At 47.0% G+C, this 20,554-nt stretch overlaps 1 protein-coding gene across 8 annotated transcripts in view; it reads right to left on the bottom strand.

The window, feature by feature from the left end:
- Positions 1-20,554, bottom strand: part of sif (guanine nucleotide exchange factor still life) — a 207,839-nt gene that overhangs the window by 177,562 nt on the left and 9,723 nt on the right. For 3 of the 8 annotated variants that reach the window (XM_077631285.1, XM_077631287.1, XM_077631282.1), the window contains exon 1: positions 4,534-5,035. The exons of 1 other annotated variant lie outside the window; for it this stretch is intronic. The gene's annotated coding sequence lies outside the window, so the exon portion shown is untranslated. Of the gene's footprint in view, positions 1-4,533; positions 5,036-20,554 lie in introns of those variants that run through there. 4 more of the 8 variants (XM_077631289.1, XM_077631288.1, XM_077631284.1 and 1 more) reach the window with 3 other exon arrangements.

Raw genomic sequence — 20,554 nt, forward strand, 5'->3', positions numbered from 1 at the left:
TCTGCTGAAGTTTTATCATTTTATCAATATTTGTTTCAAATGCAGCCCATACAAGATGAGAATAAATAAACCATACATCGCTGCAAAGCGTGATTGTTTGTGTACTGAAGGATTAAATCAAAATATGATTACCACGCAAAGAGTTTGAGGCAACTTTTCCGAAATATAAGCTACGCGTACAGTCCATGTAATGCGTGCATCAAATATTGCGCCAAGGTATCTAAACATATTTACCTTATCTGTACACTGCGTCACCATTGTGTAGAGCCCATGAGAGAGCACTTCCCTGAAACGTAACGCCATCTCGCCAAATTCCCCAGATTTTAAAGGCAACGCTTCCACAGAAGTTTAGCCACGTAGACCTATAAGCCAGGTGGGCGCAAAAAAATTGCTATGGGATACAGTACAATGTCCGTTTTTATTGCATGGCGCCCACTGCTCGAGAACTCTACACAAGCGTGACGCACACTGTACTATAATTTCCTACCACAAAATAGCTTTACATGATATTCTCGTTAAAAGACAAAAAATAAAGCACAACTTCTCCCTTCTTTGTACTCCGTGCCAAGCTGTTTCCTTAAGACCAAAAGGAAAATGCTCTAATAGTTTTCCTGGTTTTGTTTATGTCTTGTATACAGAGAACCCACTGAGAAATAAATACTATAATATCATCAATGCACACGATATAGGTTGTTCCTTCGCCTTTATTCAAACGCCATTGCCGTAAACGCTGAAAATTAGATAGTTATTTTACCTAGGCACGACTCGGCTGGCTCAGTAGCCGACAAATAATGTCACAATGAAAGCAAACATTATTTCACGATGTCGACGGTGAAAGAAACGAAAGATATAAAGAATGCTTCACATCCATCTCAAGAGTTCACAGCTGCGAACAAGACATCGGCATGCAGACTGTCTGCCAACAAGCCCTGATATCTCTTCACTAACATCTCCTCACTGAGACAAAACGCACTGACACAGATAGGCGCATTCGATGAGGCGATGCGAACACAAAACTGCGCCATGATACGAGGGGTGTTCAGTAAGTTATCTACCCCAGTGTATTCTGTTACTATTAGAGAGATTACCTTGTCTGTGCAAGTTGAGAAATATCCTCTGGGCATGCAACCCCCCCCCCCCCCCCCCCCCACACACACACAGTAGCAGTTAAATCTGATGAGAGCGCAAATGATGAAAGCGTGATGAAAGCGCAAATGCAGTACAGATCTACACAGAAAACGGAATTTGAAGCTTCGCTCTGCGGTTATATTACTCATAAATTAGAAAAATGAATCCACGAAAAATTATTGCTCTATGTGATGATGAAGCTTCTGCTACCAAGTGAAGTTCTGGACCAAGCAGTGACGTAGAGAATCATTTGAAGATGACCCCCGTTCAGGACGGCCTGTGGAGCCATCTACAGATGATATGTGCCGTAAAGTGGAGGCCATGAGTTAGGAGGATCGTCGGGTGGGAGCCACTGTTGAAGCTCTCATAAACTAAGCATTTCAGATGACACGGTTTCCAGTCAAAGATCGGTTCCCTGTGGTTGTCACGAATATGCTGAGACCAGGGCGAAAAACACGTAACCAGCAATTTAGCCAGGAGAATTTAGAGACGTCTTGAGAGAACATGAGTCTAGAAAAACATGGGTCCAGCACCATGATACAGACACCAAACAAGAATCGATGCAGTGGAAGCACAAGGAACCACCGACTCTAAAGAAATTTCGTGTTAAGCAGTCAGCTGGAAACGTTATGACTACGGTTCTTTGGGACACAAAACAAGTTTTATTGCTAGAACCTAAGCCTGCCACACAAGGCAAGAGCTATGGTATAAGCATGAGCTTACGTAATGAACGCTTTAGACAAGGCAACCAAACTGAAACGTAGTACCGCAGGTCACAAGCCAGTATCAGAGAATGCGGCTTCGGGGCGCTAAACCATCTACCGCGTAGCCCAGACCTGGCTCTCAGTGGGTACTCTCTCTTCCAGAGACTGAAGAAATTTCTGCACAGCCAACAATTTCCTGATGATAATGCATACATGCAAAGAGCAGCAGTCCCTGGAGCAGCAATCCGATCACAGCACTCGGAGAGGAATAAGTGTGTTGGAGCCAAGGCCGATAACAATGAAAACCAATAGCGTCAATTCTCTCGGGAAATTTCGCTTTCATGTTTAGGTAGATAACTTACTGAAAAATCCTCTACTTTAAGCGCACGACGTTCACTATAAGGCTCACGTTTCTTCACGCTGAAAATGCGAAAGTTTGCATTGACAATGCCCTAATAAAGCTGTTAGCGCTCAAAACCTTGGCTCTGCGTCAAGAGTTTGAGCAAAGTGGCCAGTAGCCGAGTGACCACTTCTTTATACTGAACACACACGCGCAAAGCAAACACGCCTACAAAACTAAGGTTAAATACGGGGAAACACCAGAAGCGTGGCCCGTCTCTTAAACGCGTTAAATTTGAGCAACAGAAACACCGTTAGTCGGGTCAGAGTCATTAGCCAAGAAAGTAGTCTTCAAAAAAAAGAAAAAAAGAAGCGCGAAGTTTCAATCGGGGCCAAAAGAAAAAAAATAAAAGGGAGGGTAGGGGAGAGAGAGAAGCGTTCTTCATTCGATCGCGGGGACGTTAATGGCGCTTAATAAATTAATTAACCAGGAATTAATGAACCGCAGCTGTTCAAAAACAAGGAGTTAAAGCGAAAGAGAAGCGGCCTTCATTTGTTGTGCCGCAAAGTGCAATCAACTTTTGCGTTATTTGACCCACTCTAGTTTGTTCGAGCTTGGCTTCTTTCAACGCTGAGTCTCGGCGCACCCTCTACACCTTACGGCGCTCGCCTCGAACGCAGCGGAGGAGGATGTGTAATCGTTTTCGCCGCGTTCAACGACAACAATTTTCAGCGTTTGGCGTTCATTAATTCAGATTAAGGGCGCGCACCAGCTCTAGCCATATATATAAGGGGCTGGGGTGGGGTGGTTGCGATGCCAGCTCAATTGCCTTGGCCGATACAAAGGGTTCACCGGAGCAAACTATCTCGGTACCTCCCCCCTCCCGTAAAGGAAAAAAAAGAAAAAACGAGCAACAACAAGAGAGAAAAAAAAAACGATTTCAAGCACCTAGTATAGATATGCGTCGATCAGGTCCCACAGCGCGTTTAGCGATGAAATAAACGACGAAATGGCGTTGTGGAAGGGGGGGGGGGGGGAGCTTTTTTGAGCCCGTAGTTTTCTGAAGGTATTTGACAACCTGACTCGCAGAAAAGAAGCAAGTTCTAATGGCGTGCAATCTAATTTCCTGCTCTAGAGGCGGCGCGAAAATTTGTAGGAGACGAAGCAAGAGTTCTGTATTTACCAATGCAGGAAATTTAACGCCTGTCTTTCCTTCGTTCGTTCTTTCATCCTCTCCTTCTTCATTTTGCCATTCCTCTCTTTCTTCCTGCACAGTGTTGTCCATTAACTAGGTTAGCAATGCGAGCTGTCGCGTGGCTATATCACACATCCCGTTCGTTCGATAACTACAGCTAAACACTGAGTTAATTATAAAGCACTGAGGTCACTTTAATCAGGGTGGGCAATTTTTTTTTCGTTTTGTGCGAAATCTTCTTCGTGGCCCTCACATATAATTTATAACAAACAATTCACGACGCTCGTGTGAACAAATTTTTTTATTATTATCTTCTACGCACACGATTTCGTACAAGGCTCAACTGCAGCGGCCATAGCCGTGAAATTTAACGGCAGCATAACCCTTTCTCCACACACGCTACTGACATCAAAGCTGGATGCCGTTAAGCCAGGGCCGCTTCGAAAAACACGAGCGATGGCTCTAGTCTGGCGAAAAATTGGTGTGAAACCTTATCGTTACAAATACTACTGAAGCGAATAACTTACGCAGTGGATAATAAAGCCCGCACGTTTCTTAATCAAGATAAAAGCACAGACAAGCAAAACAAGCATGTTTTTCAAATGAGTGAACTTTCAGTACAGGACTGTTGTATTTCTAGCGTGTACCACCCCTTTCAGAGTTCCTTAACAAGTTTAGATCACACATAACCGAAAATCTAACATTTTTTTTTAAATTTTCGTTTTCAGGACATCCGCCACTAAAGCAGAAAAAAAAAAAGCGAATCACTTCCGTCTTAGAGCCACTTCCACCTCAAACTTTCCAAGCAATAAAACTCACGAAGAAGCAAGCTCGTTCCGAAACACCGGCCACACTTCCTAAGTATGATCTCTGGAAACCCGCAGAACTCGCCAGCGAAAGACTCAGGGGAGAAGGGCACAAGGCGCGCACGCGAAAAAAAAGCAAACGTGCGCAATGAAAAAAAAAAAAACGCGAGAAAACCAACGCTGGCAGAAAAGCAATTCTCGGTGGAAGAACAAGCCATTCCTACTCCTTCTCTCACTCTCTTTCGCCACCCGAAGTCAGCCGTCGCTTAATTTTTTTTTTTGTTCGTTTCTCGCTAAGTAACTAACATCCCTAGCGCGAGACCAAATCCGGCTCAAGCGCGCCGGCGCTGCAACCCTCACCTGAAGAAGCGAGGCGGAAAGCAAGCAGCGCAAGAAGAGGAGGATGAAGATGAAGCAGAAGCGGCAACACAAGAAACACTAGCGAGCGGCGGCAGCCTCATATCCGTCGCTCGGATGAACAACCGGCGGCCGGCCGACGAGTCAGTCGCGGAGGAGGCTACTTGACAGGCGGGGCACATCGCGCCGTACCGCGGCAGAGCGCCGCGCGCCGCTAGCCATCACCGGGCGAGGCATTGAGCCGTCGTCGCGCGCACAGTCCACGGACGTCCACCATCCGCCGCTTGCGAGCGGTGCTACACGCGCACAAACACGCACACACACACAGCGCGAACGCGCACGGCGCGCCACCACCGCACGCACTGCCGCCGAGGGGAAGAGAGCGAGCTACTCCGCTACGCGTATGGGCCGCATCGCCATTGAGGTCCGCGGAGGGGAACGACGAGGACGATGCGCCGATGGGAGCGGACGAAGAGAAGGGGAAAGAAGAAAATAATAACAAAGAAAGAAAAAACGGCGCAGCGAGAATGAATATCAAGAAAGAAAGGCGCAAGACGACGACGGAGGCGACGCAAGATGGCAGGCAGACCGGTGAGGCGGAGGAAAAGAAAAAAAAAGAGAGAAGTCGGAAAGAGAAGGAGAAGAAAGAAGGAAGCAAATAGTTAACACGCGCGGCAAAAATGGCCGCGTAGACGCCGGGAATAATAGCACGAAAAGCCGCCGGGGCTGTAGGTGGAAGGGATGAAGGAGGGCAGGGATGCTGCGAGGCTTTCTTTCTTTGTCTATCTTTCTCGTCCCTTCATTTCCTTCGTTCTTTCGGCCAGGCGAGCTGGCAAGGCCTGCGCGCGGACCGAGCGCTGAGGATGAGGAGCTGGAGCGCAGATGATAGGAGCGCGCTAGCAGACGACGACGGCGACTGCAGCGACGCCCCGCGACCGCCTTCAGCGCCCCCCGACGGTGCGCAGCGCGCGCGGAAGCGTCGACCGGGCGCGGGGTTCGGCGGCGAATAAACAACGCATTTGTTTTGTTTCGCTGACCTGTTCGAAATGTAAATGACGCTGGGCAAACAAAAGGAGGCGGGCCTCCCCAGTAATTCCTCCGAGAGAAAGCCGAGCTTGCGCGCGAGTCGCGCTGCAGTCTACCGGAGCAGAGCGAAAAGACGCTCTGCTTTGCAACTTTCGGGAGCTGATCAGAAATTGTCGCGGTGTGGCGCGGTCTGAACGTTCGGGCCTTCGTGGTTACTTCTTGTTTTCGCAGAAGAACTGTCAACTCCATCAGTATCCAATAAAACATTAGACAGGATGAAAAAATTTATCGGATGTTATCTGGAAAGCTTAAAAAATTAAGAAACCAGGTTGCCCTGGAGCTGTTCTTCACTTTTATAAACGTGACGATTCAAGAATAGACGTATAAAAAAAACATCAGTTTCAGGCGACATTGCGTTCATGATTTTTATTTTTCAATAATAACGATGCGACTCAAAATCTAAGATTCGCCAAGGCCCACATAAAAACAAAAAAATAAAAAGTCTACGACTTCCAAATAATAAACTGGTCATTTCTCGATGCGAACTTCCATTCACGTCCTGGCCGCTTCCGGACAGATAAAGGCGTCACTGCGCCTCGAAGAGCCCCGGAAACTTTTCTTCAAATTCATAATGGCTCCATCAGGACCGCACGGATCTGGTCATCCTCGGCGGAGGGTGGAGTCCTCCCTCTCGTGTCTGCAGCCCTCGCCCTCGCTTGTGGGAAGCGGTCTTTCGATACTGAGAGCCAACTCCCCCCTCCAGCCTCTTACCCCTCTCCAGCGCGAATATTTGCGAGTTGCGTTTCTCCGCAGAGCCAGCCGGTCAAGTGTAGAGCCGTCTTGTAGGAGACACGCAAAAGAAAAAGCAAGGTTGCCTTGAGGTTGAGCTGAGGCCACTTCATTGAAGGCCACGGTTAACAGAAGACAAGGACGAGAAGAGCGACAGGCTTAAAATGGAAGGTTACTGTGCTTGGTCACAGCTTTTCAATTCTTTCGTTTCTCACTCATACCACGAAACGCTGCACAGTCTAAAGCACACACAACGTCTTTGTTTTTCCTTCTTCCTTTTTTCTTTTTTGGCGAGTGCTCCTCTTTTTCTGCTATTATGTTCCCTCCTCGCCAGACGGGATTCCGTGAAACGCTCGACTAAAGCACACACCTCCATTCAAAAGCCGAATTTGCAGCGCTACTATCCGCTCATATTAGAGGCTCATGGGTGAGCAGCATCTTGGATTTCACGTCAGCTATCAACAGTAGTCTACCCATTTGGCTTGGCTATGATAGATATCCCGGCCACCAACCAATACCGAGCAAAGTTTCTGAAACAAGTTATAACACTTTTGACCGATTGATTGATTGATTGATTGATTGATTGATTGATTGATTGATTGATTGATTGATTGATTGATTGATTGATTGATTGATTGATTGAATACTTCCATTCCTGCTAGCCAATTTAATTAATATGTGATCGTCATGGTAGCGTGAAGCTACCTCATCCGACCACAAGGGACCATGAGAAAACCTTCAGCAGCTAGCTGTGAATGCAAAGGGCCTGATTTTTATTCAGATTAAATTCTATTTCCTGCTTCCTCTCTCCTAGCTTCGGTCCTTCCTTTTATTTGTTCTGAGAGCAAGAGCCCCTTTCGATGCATCAAACCTGGTAGAACTGCGCTCGTCGTCAGAACACTTAGCCACCGTTTCGACGCTGCGAGCGAGCAATGTCTCTGAACACTAATGAGTCGTACAGAGAAGACTTAGAAGCAACCGGGCTCCAAGTCCTCCATATTGAGAGAATTAAAGAGGTTCTGAAACGGTTCTTGGGGCCCCGCTAATTACACAAGCGCAGTCGATTCGGCATTGCCTCAGCCTCCAATAACAAGGCCAAACTTGAAGCGCAAAACTCGCCGTTCACTTTCACAGAATCCGAGAAGCTTCACAAGTTCCCGGATATGACGTCAACAAGGACAGAAGTCCAACCCAGCGCACTCCCTGTCGCCGACACTATGCGAGGCTTTATTCATGACAACGAGTGGATAGCCAAGCGCCGTTCGCGAGTGATTATGTCGGCGAGCAATACTATCGTCCCACGCGCAGATCCAGAGCTTAATTATTTCACTGACTAAGCAGCGACTCTGCCTTTGAACATACGACTCTTTGTTAGCGACGACATTAAGCGTGGCTTTGGTTTCTCATTCCAATGGGCGCTGTTAAGCAGCCAGCAGCAATCATTCCCTATTCACGCGAAGCACCAGCAGGATTCATGCAACGACAGATAATCCGACATACTAAAACTTCTGACAGAGATGAATGGAGTTTATTCAAGCTTTTTCGTTTTTCTTCGTAAAACACCACCTTGGCCGTTCTCGCTTAATTAATTGATTAAATTGAGAAGCCGACCAAATATTTTGGTTTATTAAAATACTAGCAACTTAAAAATACCCCTGATGATGTGAGAAAGAACACAAACGTCATAGCGTACCCATGTCGTCGTTGTTGCTGCTGTTGGCCTAACCAAAGATGGAAAAGTTATTTCATAACAAGAGTCCACTGATTCGTCTTCTTCGTCAACTATGCTTTCATTTTCAACTCTTCTTCCACCTTTATATTAACTTGACATTCCAAGAAAATGCTATTGCAAAGAATAGTTTAGCAGTGGCTTTGCAGTGCTTGTTAAGAATCTGTCCTTATGACTTAATGACATCAGTTCTCTAGCACCAGTTGTCGCGCAATTTTCTTTTTAGTCATCTGGCACCAGTTATCTCTCTTAGGTCTAAATAAGTTACTGAAATTAAATACCGCACATGTGAACATAAAAATAAAAAGTTGAAAAGAAGAATGTTTGTACCTTAAGGCCTGTGTTGGTTTTGTTAACTTATACGTTATATTATTACCGCTCTTTGATCTATTGCTTTTTGCGAACATGTTTTTATGCCCCTCCAGCTAGAGCTTACTGTGAGTGCCTGCAATTTCGAAATAAATAAATAAACTCGTTGCTTTTCTTGTGGTGCTTATTACTGAATTGATTTTATGTCTTGATTTTGTGTGGTTTAACCTCCCAAGGCGACTCAGGCTATGAGGGACGACTTTTACTAAATATATTTTACCGCTATGGTGAGCACGAAAGAAAATAAGAGAAAATCAAAGCAAAGGAGGAAAAAATTTCAATACTCGAAGACGGAAGCGGAATGACGCCTTTATTTCTTGCGAGTAGCGGTGTTTTCTGAACGCTGCCAGTTGGCCAAACTCCTCGGATAACGCCACTGGGGCCCGTCTTTCCCGCTTGAAATCTTCGTATAGCAGGCGATGGCAAGTACTACACCAATGCGTCAAGTTATATACCATGGTGTCGTACTACCGCACCTTAATAAAAAACCACACCATCAAGGTGGCCAAGGGCTACACAGGAAGGGCCAAGACATGCTCCTGTGAGAAAGCGCTTTTTTGGTGTTCACTCAGTAAACCGTTTTTATTGAAGTTGCAGTTACATTTGCACAAAATCACCCGCCCTCGAATTTCTCGCGGGGTCGGGCAGCACCCCTGCACGATTTAATTCGATCAACACTTGTTATTTTTTTAACAAGAACGGGGAGGAGTTTTTTTCGCTGACACGGAAGCTTGGATCAAGTACAACCCACATACGAGTAGAATTCTCTTTATCTGTACCTCCAGTAAACACACTGCGGACAACACAGAAACCACAATTCTCCACGGGAACAGTTAGGGTATACCATTCAGAAAGGTGGTCTTAAATGAAGACAATCTCTGCAATGTTATTTGGAACATGTCTTCGAGAAATATTCAGAGGTATGGACAGGGAAGAAATAGGTTCCAGTTAGTTTGGTTTAGGGTTTATGCGAGTTTAACGTCCCAAAGCGACTCAGGCTATGAGAGACGCCGTAGTGAAGGGCTCCGGAAATTTCGACCACCTGGGGTTCTTTAACGTGCACTGACATCGCACAGTACACGGGCCTCTAGAATTTCGCGTCCATCGAAATTCAACCGCCGCGGCCGGGATCGAACCCGCGTCTTTAGGGCCAGCAGCCGAGCGCCATAACCACTCAGCCACCGTGGCGGGCTGGTTCCAGTTAGTGAAGAACACCTCAGTAACCTTAATTTTGTTAATGAGTTTGCTCTATTCTGTAAAGCAAGGGAATAATTACAGCGCATGATTGACGACATGAGCAGGTAAAGTACAACACTGAGCTTTCAAACTGGTACGGAAAAAACTAAATTAATGCTGAATAGTTTGGCCAAGGATGGATAGTGAGGTACCGGCAATAGCGAGCGAGTAAATCTACGCCGGCCAAGCAATAATGTAATGAATATCATGCGAATGAAATTATATAGCGTGCGCTGAACAAATAAAGGCAATTTTTAGAGGTTACAAAGTAGATATGCAAAACAGTGTCAAGCGGCACAGAGGGTAGTTGACGTTGATATTCTAAAAAAAAATGTCTTGGATAAAGTGATCGCGGCTAGCTAGGAACCGGGATAACTGGAGGTCATTTGGAGAGGATGTTGTCTTGTAGTGTATTAAGCGTAATGATGATGATGAACAAGAAGCAGGCCGGGAGCAGGCCATGCCTCCTTCCAGTTGGGCACGCCTTTGGTTGTGAGCTTGCTCCGTCTCTATTCCTCCTATCCGAGCCTTTATCCTCTACATTTATAACGCGCCAACTAATCCAGAAATGGGCTCCACTCAAAACCAGTGTTCTTGGACACTGGTGCGCATGACGCATGCTCAAACGGTCGTCCTGTTGAGTTCACCGAGACCAATATCAATCCAAGCCAAGTCGAGCTGGACCCCACAAGCCACTGTATCTGGTGCCGAGGCGAATTTCACAGCTCACACGAATGTAATAACTAAGCCAATCTTGAGCCCTCTAGACCTCATCAAACATGACAAAAAACTCCTTGCACGTCCCTCGACGCTTACGGCCGCCCATTTGACAATAACGAAGCAGTATACAGTATACGCATCCAACAAGCTTACACCACTTTGCTTCACGCTTTGACCCACAAAAACCAGCGAAGTGCCCGGATGCTTTTGCTCCTACACGCGAACTCTTTGATCTGCTAACGTTACGTCTGTATTCTTTTTTTTTTCCCCGCATTCTGTCACAAGAGCTTCCACTTCCCCTCTCGCTCGAAAGCTCCATTTTGCGGCAGCACACGACCGGCACGCAGAAGGGGAACAAAAAGCAAAGACAAAGAATAGAGGGAAAGATGGGAACCATCGCCGCAGCGGACGACAGACTTCTGCATCGCGCGGGCAAGTTCTCCAAGAAAATGCCTTATTCACTCAACCTATTATCCGAGCGTCGCCCGTCGGCGCTGTTTCCCTCGCGCTTGCAATATTTAGCTCGGCAACTCGCCCGCCTTCTCGACACATGCATGCGTTGGCGAGCGACGGAATGAAGGAAGAATCGAGGAATGAAAGAAGGTGGCCGTACATACAGGGAAAGACGTCTATTGACCGCGCATAAGCAAGGTGGTGAGAGAGCTGGACGGATGGAAAGAAGGCAGGATGAAAAAAAAAAAAAAAGAGGTTGGATGGACCCGAAGCGGGGAAGGTGACGACAGTGTTGCGACAGAGGGAAAAAGACAAAAGGTTTTTCTCGAAATGCGGGCAGGAAAAAAAAAATAAAGGGAAAGAAAAAGCCAGGAGCTGCGCGGAACGCGAAGCGGCACCAAAATTTTAAATATACATAGGTGGACCGTAGGAGGCGAAAAACGCCCGAATGCCTTGAATATTTGAGGCACAGGCGGGCGATGACGGCGGCTGCAGCAGCAAGAGCAGAAGTGGTATAGCGTCGGCAGCGTGAGAGACGCAGGCATCACCGCCGGCGCTGTGCTACACACAACGCCTGCGTAGATGCCACCGCTGCACTCAGTGGCGAGGAAACAACAACGAGCGTCCCCCCCCCCCCTTCTCTTCGTTCTCCGCTTCCAGATACCGCTCCCTCTCACCCGACAAGAACGCGCTTTGCGTCCTCGATGGTCGAGAGGAACCAAAAGGCAACACAAACACCACTGGAGGTAGCTAGTGAGGCACAAGCGGATGGAAATACCCCCCCCCCCCCCCCCCGAACATACACGCACAAACAAAAACAGAAAAGCGTAAACGTGGAGACCTGTCAAAAGGCTAACTTTTTTACGGCAGTCAAAGAATTTGGAATGCGCTTCATGTTCGACAGTAGTAGATTTGATGTAAGACGAGATATTTTTTGTGCGTGTGTGTGTGTGGGGGGGGGGGGGGGGGAGTGGATTATAATATTGATTCTTGTAGCCGTAAGCCCGGCAATGTGTTTAAATCGTGATATCGTCTGCCAATGACAACGACGCGCACTGACCTCATGTGTCTCGTCATCAGCGCGCCTTCGTTCTATCCATTTACAAGGTGGCATTTTCGATAACTTTGTGTTGCCATTGAAGCGGATGGTGCAGATGCGGTGACCCAGGAACAGTATCTTGAACAGCTCAATTCAAACCTTCACTCAAAAGCGACACGCAGATACAAAATACAAAACGCACTCGAAATCCCGTCAAGACTATGAGTGCATTTTGTCTTTTCTTCGCTGCGTGTCACTTTTGAATTAAGCATAATATCAGCAGTCTGAAATGACCTGTCGTCCTCGTGTAATATGCTGTGAGATTATGAATACTTCCTAGGATGTTTTTGTTTGAATGAGAGTTCAATCCTATCAGGGTCCTTTCAGGGGCTGACAGTGTCAATAAACAAAGAGTAAATAAACAATTGAACTCTGAAATAAATTTGTCCACTGTAATTGACTATCTTTCGAGGTTGTCAGATGTGAAGATTTGGCCGAAAAGATGCCTCCCGGTAACCACCCTGTAACTCGAATATCAGTGACAAGTGTTGGCTGCGGTTGTTAGCAAGTAAACAATGTGACAACAAATCGCCAACCACTATAACGTCTGAAACTGCAGCTTTGTGGTCGGTGAAATGCACGATAAGATGAAAAATATTCGTGTACAAGGTCTCTGTTTTGGAACATGAGGTCATTACATGCGTTGAGGTTGGTCCTCACACATTCTGCGATAGTGGCAACGTCCACCATTAAAGCTCACGAAGACCGGCGATTGAGGACGCCGTACGGTCGTCTGTGTTACGTTCCCAACCAAAAGCACATAATTGGGCATAACCACGGCTAATGCAGACGTGAGGAATGTTACGACTTGCTCAACGGTCGCGGTAGGCGAGAAGCGCGCGGCCACGACAGTGAGGCTACTCTGAATAAGAAAGCACTTACGTCACACACATCATCACCGTAGCAGAATTGACCTCATTCCCGCTCGCTTCACGCTCCTACGCCACTTGCCCTCGCCCCTCTCTCCCCTTTCGCCCTCTCCTTTCCACTGTGACCTCCTCGCCGCGGAGTGATCCTAGGTCAGGGTTAACAAACAGCTGTTGATGGAAAACGAAGCATTGCGAAAAAAAAGTGTTAAGCTCAAGTACCCCTGGTGACTCAGCGTACGCTTTTCCGTCCCATAAGTGATGACGGTCTTTCAACTCGAAAGAAACTTAGTCTGCGCCCTCGTAAATTATTCGCGAGAAGTAATAGCACTCTGAGAAAGCAAGAGAAATAATCGCGCTCTTGAAGTTTCTGAAGTTTAGGTTTCCTCACAGCAGTCGACAACGTGGCACAACACCCGTGCGTAGCGTGTGGTGCAACAAGACACCGACTGACACTGACTTAAAGACACTGACTGAGAGACAAGGAATCATGTTAATTCTTTCCGGCCCTGCGCGTACAAACGTGTGTACGCACAATACTATATACTTTATACATATATTGGACCGTAAGGCAATACTGTAAGTGTTCCGGGCGATCCCACAAGTTTGTCACGGTTTAAAAAATGAACCTGGCTCGCTACAGGAAAAATACTCAAAAACCTGGCCATTCATTGTTTTATGAAAAGGCGCAAACGTGAAGGCTTCCCTGGGTATTACGGATTGATCGCTGGAAGCGCTCGTCGATTTATGAAAGAGCTGGAGGACGCGCATGACGCTCGGTTGCAACGCAAAGCGTAGTTGGACGAACAGTCAAGAAGTCACGCGCTTCGCTATCCTGAAGCAAGTTCGATTCGGCGACTGTATTTTCTGCTCTGTGACCTTCGACAATGCTTCTTGCGTTCCAAACGCGTCGTTATGCTACGTCATTCGTCAGTGTCGACACCGGTCCGCCAATGAGCGTGGACATAGGGCGCGTGAAAGTGTCATCATGTGTGCTCTTGCCGTGACCGGAGTGACGTCACCCCAACGGCCGCGTCACCAGCAGCAGCGACCAGTGGCAGATGACCAAATGAGATGAAAACGAAATAAGCCTCGCAACTAAATGCACGAAAACTACACGAATGCGGTGGCGTTTCTACATTTGAAAAATCAGTGAAGACAGTCTTGACGTAACCTCTTCCGTCCGCGGGCAACTCCGCTGCCTGGAGTACACTGAAATAAAATGAATAAAAAAAAGGAAAATACGAACCGCAGTGCATTTTCTGCTTCCGGCGAAAGAAAGAGGATAGCTGGTACGGAATATTACAATCGAGGTTAAGTTTGAAATTAACGCTTTAAGATCAGTTCAAAATTTACCGGACCGGCACAACATATATATTTTCCCTCTATTCTATTCCACTGATATTTGCCGCCGTGCCGAGTGCTGATTCCGGCTACAACGCGGGTGTGATGGCGCCACGACCAATGACAAAAAAAGAAAAAGAACATAATTAGGTTGGAATCGTTACATTCTGTCCCAGATCTGCGTGGGGTGTCCAGGCAGCCTAGCCGAAAATCCATAGGCGGGCTTGAGTGTGTGCGTGTGTGTTAGGTGGGGGGGGGGGGGGGGGGGGGGGGGCGAGGTTTCGCGGTATTCGGGAGAGGAAGAGACGTACGGAAACTGTATACTGCTCACACCAAGTCGGCATATTTTACGCAAAGGAGGCGGGGCACCAGGACATCAGCGCGCTTAACCCTTTCCGCACCCCACCTCCCCTCCCTCTCGTCTTACCTCCTTTCCCGCGACACACCCGGAGGACGACATACTTTATGTCATCGACCGACTGGGACTGTTTACACAACGCAGTCGCGGAAAATGACGTTATTTTTTTAGAGACAGCAGCGCTGGAAAAAGCAGTGCCTTCGAGCCGCGGCGATGTGGCTTGCCCGCACTGGCTGACAGCCGGCGCTAACGAGCACGTCGCATGGAACCTTCACGAGCTCTCCTCTCGACCAGCACGACAAAAGAAATAACGGAGGCGGCGGCAGCGACAGAACAGCGCTGCTGAAAGGGCGGAAATAAAAATAGAGAAAAGGGAAATAAAGGTATCGGTAAAAAAGCGAGTGACAACTTTTCTTGCTTCTTTTTCTTTTCTCCCTTTCATACCGCTTGGGGGCGCCACACGCGTTCATTGAACACCTCATCGACTGGAACAATCGGACTAAAGCGACGGCCCTTCGAGAAAAGCTTCAACCGTCTTCTCGCCGCTGCCGCCTCTTTCGAGTCTTTTTCCGAGGACCAATAAGGACGCGCAGCAGCCCTCTCGCGTTCGTCGAGTTCCTCTCCAGCTGCAGCCACGACACTTAGTCTCTTCGGCGCATTTCGCTAAGTCTACCTTGGTTTATCTCTGAGAGAGTATTCTTTAACGCTGAAGCGCCTGGCGCGTGCAGCTTGTTTTACGAGTGTATCCGTGATCCGCGGTGTGGGTGGAGCATTGCAGTGCATGTAGACTGCGGACTCTCTTCTGATCACACGTACACGATTTGCACCAATAAGAGTAGCCGATGCGCACTGCGTCGGTAACTCAATGCAAACCTGCGGAATGGACCAAACCAGAAATTTGTTTCGTCGCGTTATTTCCTTTGCTGCCTTAGCACAGATTGGAGATATGTGTCGTGCTGAAAGCTTCTCCCACTGCATGCTACCGTAACATTTTGGCATACCGAACCGTTGCCGCATTGGTCCTGTTTCTGTCACCATAACCGGACGTTGACTGTACATGCCCACTCTAAAAAGAAATGAGTAAAAAGAGAGTAAGCTCTCCTCTAGCGCACTAACTTTTATAAAAGGGATTGCGCTTGAGGATAGTTTACTTCCTTTTACTCCCATATAGGCGTACTCGTGTTTAGAGTCTTTATGTCATTGCACTAAAATTTCGCGACATCAAAAATTTGTCGCATAGCAGACAAAAAATCCTCTAAAAAGTACTCGTAGGTGTGTGATAAGCACAAGTACACGGTTACCTCACTAACCGTACGATACGCACAAACTGCATGCTAAAACGTTGCATAAAGATTTTCTCACGACGAGTAGCTCTCATGGTTTTCCTCTTGTTATCCCGATAACAGGAACAAATCACTCATCAATTGTCGCTTGACGAATGCGCAAATTGTAAACACGCTTTTAATTACTGCGATAAAGTTATTGGCAGTGAACTTGTGGACTGACGAAAATGCGACATTAAGACCCGTTTTCCGCGAAGAAAATTTAGGGAAACATACTCCTTATGCTTAGGGAAAACACGTCTCAACTCCTGTGCTGCCGTGCACAAACATCTGTTGAGAACCTGCTACTAACCCGCTCGCCAAGCGCCTCCGAAGTCGGCGCTGCGCTCAGCGCCACCAGCGGCCAGTTATTCGTCCCAGCTGGGATGGCTTCCCTATGGCACCCGCCTACTGCGCGTCGATGTTTACAGCAGCGGAGTTTCAGCCGGTCAGTGGCCTGACACGATTCTTTCGAGTTGGAACTTGACTAAAGGTGTTAAGCTTTATGAATCCAGCTACAACCACTACGTGAGGGAACTTGTGACGGAATATGGAAGTATAGCAGCGGCGCCGTCTGCCACAGGCCCATTACAAATGAGCCAAGGCAAAAGGAAACAACGAGGGTATCATTCTGACTTGTTATATTGTTGCACTCCAAATTGCGCATGTAACAAGAAAGCAGCCTTTTACAGCTCTTTTAGGATAACTAGAAACGCATGTGTGATGAAAATATTTAACAGACGAAGATTATAACTAGACATTACTTCTGACGACGCACGAGTTGAATCTAATGTTCTTGCCGCTTCTGCTCCCAGCTAGTCGGAAAGCGGTAAAACCTGGTTCCCGGCGAATTCCAATAAGTGTCGTTGCAGCCAACAACACAGCAGTTAGCGTTTGTTTCTATGGTCCACAGGTGTCTGAAAAACCCGGCGACGAACCAAAAGACATTATTCAACGAAATGCCATGCACGCCGAGTTCCCTGTTCCTCATGAACTAATCACGCGCGCAACCTGGACACATTTCATATTGTGTAAATAGTTTGTGTACAGTAGCTCTCCCCCTATCCTCTCTTCCTGGCCCCTCACCTCTTTCATTTCATTTCTCCATTTTGCCTGATGTCCTTTATTTCCGCTGCATCAGCCCAGGTACGTGCTTCAGTATCGATGGCAGATGCCGGGGCTAGCAAAAATCTTATCCTTCTTTTTATTATTGTTTTAATAAATCTCTACAACAACAAAGGTCCCGTCACCGTCCCACTCCGGACGCGCGCGCCGCCGCTAGAGGCGCGCGCGTCGCTCCAGGGTTTGATTGTGCACGGTGCCCCTAGGCGGTCGTGAGCGAATGAACACGGAAGAATTATAAGGCTCATTTCTCGGGTGTCACATGGATGGGAAAATCCTCGGTGGTCAACACTGAGGTGGAACCTTTGGGTGTCGGTATATCAAACTTTTCGAAACCGCATCGTGAAGGAAAGGTTGCTCACCGGATTTTGCTGAATCCGCTCCCACTATATCGACAGAGACAAAAACTGTAGCCGGGCCAAGACCGGCGTTATGAGTTCAGGATTGCGGTGATGTTCTTAATCGCAATTTATGGGGATACGTAGGTAGCGAAGTTCTCCAACAAACTCGAGTAGCTTCGAGCTAGGGTTCGGTACAGGGTATGAAGAAGCGCTGTCCAGTACACTGCTTTTTAGCTCAATTAGAGGACACATGCTAGCAAGCAAAAAATAAAAAAATGCTAGGAGAAAGGGATGATAAACGCTAAAAGAGGAGTAGCAGGGCAAATAACACGCGATAAGTTGCCACTGAAACGTGGAGGCAGAAACTCGCGAGTTTGTCACACAGGCCAGTAGTAGAGGTTTACTGAAATGCCCGCTTCAAAGACGGGCCACCTGTAAAGCAGCTCGTAGCCGGTGCGCTCGCATCAGCGTTGGCACACTTCCAAGACCACGAGGTCAGCAGTTAACACACGCGGCTCTGACTTCAATTTGAACGGTATTAGGTATCTGACACAATTTCGTAGTGATATGGCTAATAATAATAATAATAATAATAATAATAATAATAATAATAATAATAATAATAATAATAATAATAATAATAGTAACAATTGGATTTTGGGGTAAGGAAATGGCGCATTATCTGTCTCATATATCGTTGGACACCTGAACCGCGCCGTATGGGAAGGGATAAAGGAGGGAGTGAAAGAAGAAAGGAAGAAAGAGGTGCCGTAGTTTTGGGCTCCGGAATAATTTCGACCACCTGGGGATCTTTAACGTGCACTGTCATCGCACAGCACACGGGCGCCTTAGCGTTTTGCATCCATAAAAACGCAGCCGCCGCGGTCGGGTTCGAACCCGGGAACTCCGGATCATTAGCCGAGCGCCCTAACCACTGAGGCACCGCGGCGGGTAGGGTGACATGGCTGCGTAGCACGAAACACAGACGTTCACAGCTTCACATGCATTAAAGCGAAGAACTTTTCGTTGGAAATAGTATCCCTTCCTTCCGGCACTCTGGTATGCATATCTGTTATCCACGATGAAAACAGCGAAAAAAGACAGATGGATAAGAGAAAGGCATATAATGAAGAGGGGTGTCTATTGTGTTAGCGATACGTCTGTGAATCTATACAAATCGGAGATGGTATATCTTGAACGGTTCTGTTGATAGTGGTGTGAGTGTGAACTGGTATCTGCACGTGCTCTGGTTTTGAAGCGAAAAGCATCACTACGCTAGTCAACACCGCGCTTCGCGCGAGCCGGCGTATGTCGGAGCACGAGTGACGTCACGCACGGCGCAGGTGGCCGCCGCCGACTCTTTCTCTCGCTCGCTCCCTAGTCACAACTGCGCATGCACCACTAGTAGCACCGAGCCACATGTGTTCCCCCGCTCTCTTTCTTTTTTCCTTATATTTGCTGCGCTGCCAGTGAATAAGTTAGATGAAGTTTAGCGCTAGTCCTGTGTGCCCCTTTCTTGTGTTCGTCTTGGTTGCGCTACAGTTCTCTGGTTACAAAAGGCGTACAACATCGGGCTAACTTATCATGGTTCACCAACTAGCCCAAGCCTTCACCCCTGCCTGTTTATGTTCCTTTCTTGCCGTCTTTTTAGCACGAAGTGGAAGCCTCACACGATTGCTTCAAATAGAGATTTTAAATCTCAAGTCATAAAGGATGAATAATAGTTGTCATTTCGGCAGTCTTATCAGAAAACAAAAAATTTCAATGCCGTGAGGGATAAGAATAAATTGTACAACCGCCGTGCGGAAAAAAGAATTCTTCCTCAGGACCGATCGATGAAAAGAGCGATATATGACATATTTTTTTGTTAAGATATCCAGCAATATACGCAGGACTTATAAAACTGAGACGGCACTATTCAGAAACTTTCAAAAAATAAGAGCTGAGAGCCCCATTTCACGTCTAGGCAGCCTAGGGTGAGCAAAACCACGAAAAATTATATGCAAACGACGTTTCAAAACTCGCATAAAATAATATTACAAGCTCCCAAGCCTACACTGTAAATTTTAATGTTTCGACCACGTTCTCTCTTGTGAAACTAGATCCTATGATTTCGTAAATATGCAGCTACAAATTTCTCACATTTTTCGCTGTTTAGACCCACATATACGCCACAACCGGGACCTAAATTAAAATTCTGCTTTTCGCGTGCGAGCATAATTTTTCTTTCAACTGCAAGATTTCAGTCATATCGACCTAGCTACTGCCCTGTAAAATTTGCGCGCGCTCGTATATATTTCATGCAGGGCAGCTAAACGCTTGCCCTCGTTTGCAACCGCTTAAGAGCCCGAATCCTAAACCCATTTTTTCCAGGTGCTTTTATAACATTTGAAACACATCGAGCGAAGCGCACGCGTTGTTTACAGTTCGCGAAGCCGTATCGCATCAGCAGATACGGGACGAAGACGAGGCGACACGCAAGGCGCTACTACTGTTACAGCAATCTTCTGTAGGTGCGCTTTGCCACATAAAGACCCATTGTGCAGAAAAGCTTACCTTAAACCACTCCCATTAGCCTCCAGCTGTGCAGGTGAAGTGGTGCTAGCCGTACACGGTAGCATTTTAACGCGAAATCGTTAGAGCGAACGTTCGGAAGAAAAGCCGTACGCGTTCTCACACTAATTCAGGATTGGTCGAGATGGTAATGACGTCACGCATTGAGCTGGGAAATGAAAAATGATTAAATCTCGAGTTAAATTGCGACTGTGAGGTCGTAGCATGACTGAAATGTCATTATGACATATAAAGATGTAAAGTACATTAATTACGCTGAAAATAAAACTGGGGTAGTTAGTTGGGAATCGAGCCCATGACCCTTGGGTTGCGTGCCTGACAGGCTACCCCTAAGCCATCGAGGAACGTTCGTTCGACTTAGTTAAAGCGATGCCTCGTCTGTCTTGTGATGTATCACGTGGTCTAGTATGCCTACTTATCTATGCAAATGAGCGTGTGTCTTTAGAAAGAGGTAATAATTAGAATTAAGTAGCAAATAACCGCTAACGTTGTCGTGTCATACACTTAAGGCGGAGCTTAGGTGTTCTATCATAGTAACATTCTGCCAAAACGTTCTAACGTGTCTACGATCACCGCAAGTCGCTGTACAGCTCAAGATGTGACGTCGCAGTAGCCTTTTCAATCGCTGCCTTCTCATCGATGACTACATGAAAAACGCGCGGGTTCCTATCGCAAA

This window comes from Amblyomma americanum, chromosome 7 (genome assembly GCF_052857255.1).
Source record: "Amblyomma americanum isolate KBUSLIRL-KWMA chromosome 7, ASM5285725v1, whole genome shotgun sequence".
In the NCBI taxonomy this organism is placed as follows: Eukaryota; Metazoa; Arthropoda; class Arachnida; order Ixodida; family Ixodidae; genus Amblyomma; species Amblyomma americanum.